This window comes from Balaenoptera borealis (genome assembly GCF_965194805.1).
Source record: "Balaenoptera borealis genome assembly, chromosome: 16".
Classification (NCBI taxonomy): domain Eukaryota; kingdom Metazoa; phylum Chordata; class Mammalia; order Artiodactyla; family Balaenopteridae; genus Balaenoptera; species Balaenoptera borealis.
In genome coordinates, this window is record NC_138872.1 from 26,087,147 (window position 1) to 26,090,120 (window position 2,974).

The following is a 2,974-nucleotide window of genomic DNA, read 5'->3' on the forward strand; positions in this document are numbered from 1 at the left end:
GACTTTTTGGTTGGAAGATGCTTTAAGAGTTGGCAGGTCCCCCTCATTTCTGTCAATTGGGTCTCAACATTACTGCCAAGTGCTGTCCTCCTGCCTGGGCAGAGAAAGGCTCTAGGGTTAATTTCCTCATCTGAGTCACTAGGGGCTGGTGCAGGATATTGGTGGAAGCACAGAGCTCTCCCTTCCCTTCCAAGATCTGGCCTCTCTAAACAGGATAGGAGGGAAGATTTTGGCTGGAGCACCATGAATTCTGTATGTTTACCTCATGGACTAATCTCTGCTGAGAGATGGGAGATTTCCTGGGGTCTCCTCCATGAAAGAGAAGCCCTGGGAAGGACACAGAGAGGTACAAGACATCATTATTGTCTGTCTCTGAGCCCCAGTCTATTCATCTGTAAAATGGGAAAGTTAACCCACAGGAAGTGTCTAGTACTGTACTGGGAACTGAGTAGCCCTCAGGGAATAGAGGTTGTTAGTTGTCACTGTTATTTTGAGGAATAGAGAACAAACATATGGATACCAAGAGGGAAGGGGGGTGGGATGAATTGGGAGATGGGGATTGACATATATACACTATTGATACTGTGTATAAAATAGATAACTAATGAGAACCTACTGTATAGCACAGGGAACTCTACTCAGTGCTCTGTGGTGACCTAAATGGGAAGGAAATCCAAAAAAGAAGGGATATATGTACACGTATAGCTGATTCACTTTGCTGTACGGTAGAAACTAACACAACATTGTAAAGCAACTATACTCCAATTTAAAAAAAAAAAGAAACCTGGGTCACTGTCCTGCTGTGGATTCAGGTGGGAGGCTGGGGCAAGTGGGTGAGGCTTGGGTTCCCACCACTTCACCAGCTCTGTGTTACTTGAGTTCTCATCTGTAAGACAATAATTCCTGCAAGGCAGGAAGAGTTATTGAGATATCACTTGGTGTTTTTCATTCGCTGCTGCTGCTAAGACTCAGAGGGAAGCAGAGGACTTTTCCCTCCCCCAGCCCAGGAAGGTGCTGGAATCTTGGAGTTCCGGGTCTGTGGCTCCTGCCTCAGGGGTGCACGGATGGTCTGCGGCTCCTGCCTCAGGGGTGCACGGATGGCGCCTGTGTTTCAGGGTGCAAATCGGAAGGGGGCTGGCACAGAAGACAACCTTCCTTCTTCTTTACGGGGGCTGGAGACTCTGGGGGAGTGATGAGGGAGCAGAGAGTAGAGGGAGGCGGTGCGGGGTAATGGGTAGGGGCTGCTTGGTAGTCGTGTTGAGCTGTCAGAGCCTCAGTTTCCTCACTTGCCGTGTGGGAGCACCATAGGAGAGGCACTGGGTGAGTGAAGGTCTGTAAGACCCTTAGCCTAGTACCTGCAGAGCAAATACTTGTCTTGGTTTGGGTTCCCTAGAAACAGAACTTGAGACCAGGATTTGAGCACAGGTAGCTGATAGGGGAGGTGATGCCAGGAGACACTGGTAGGAGAGGGGGAAAGTGAGGCAGGGAGGGAGACAGCCCATAAAGGTGTATATCAAGCAAGTGACCCCATGGGCACCTGGGGCACAGTCCCTCTGGGGTGCTGTGGGAGCCAGTGTGGAGTTGTTCCCTGCTCCCAAGGGGTGAGGAAGCAGGGTTATTTATTCACCACCCTCCAGGAAGCCTAAGAGGTTGTGGGCGGTCAGAACCCAGGAGCCATGGCCATGGCTGTTTTGGAGAAGTGCCCCAGTGTGGCCAGGGCTCCGAGCTGCTCACCTCTGACAGGATCCTGTGGGCTGGGACGGAGATCCGTTCATCGGCACCAGATGGGACCAAAGACCGGAAGCCCTGCCCCACCCTCCAGGCTCCTCGGAAACTCTCACAATAGAACGTGGCATGACCCTAGGGAGCCAGAGGAGACCTGCCCCAGAGAAGATGGAGATGGACTGTCTCAGCTCCCTTTTGAGTGGGGGCTCAAAACCCAGGTTTAATATGATTTAGAAAAATAATGGCATGTGGGATGTGGACCACAAAGCGTGCCTGGGGGTCGAGGATGCATGCGGGGAGCTGCAGCACAGGGCCCAGCACTCAGCAACTGCCCAGCGAGTGTTCACTGACCCCAGTGTAAGCACCTCGTGCAGGGTCTTGTCCTGTCCTTCTCGGTCTAACCTGTAGGAGTCCTGTAGGAGAAACTCCTTCCTGGCTGCCTTTCCACGTTGCGAGATGTTCTTATGGATGTTTTTACTGTGAAGCTGTGTAGCGTCTTTTCCTGAAACAGCCGCCTCATGGGATGTGAGCTCTGCGTGCTGGGACGGACCCAGAGCCTGGAGGACAGGGGCCTTATTGTCTGTCCTGAACCTGCTGGCATCAGGAGGGCCAGGGAGACAATGACAGTCACGTGTTGTCTAAGTGGGAAGGGACTTGAGTGATAAGGCCCAACATCCCGGAGTCTAGGTAACAAGAGTGACAATGACATCACCCACAGATGACATTGTTTGAGCACCTCCCACGTGCTGGGAACTGTTTTCTCTCATTTCATCCTCACCACAGCCCTCCAAGGTGGAGACTAAGATTCTCCCCATTTTACGGAGAAGGAAGCTGAGGCCCAGAGAGGGGGAGCCACATTTTAGGGTCAAACAACCACTGAGGGGTCCAGGCCAGAACTCAAATCCTGCCTCCAGAGTCACACTGTTCAGCGATCCCTCGACCCACCACATGACCAAGATCAACACAACGTGCGTACCCACCAGAGAGGTTGTTCTACCATAGGTGGTCTAGAAGCTGACGTGGAAGGCAGGAGGGGGCAACTGGCTTTTTTATTCCTGTCGCTCAGGGAGGTGGCCAAAACCCTGGACCTTGTCCACGTGTGTTTTGATGTCACCAAGACATGGCTTGGCCATGGCTCAGATTGGCTCAGATGTGCCTGAACATGGCCTAGATGTGGCTTGGATGTCCAGTCCCTAAGCCTGCCAGGGGCAAAATGACCCCTGAGTTGGGACAAAGACACACTCCAGAC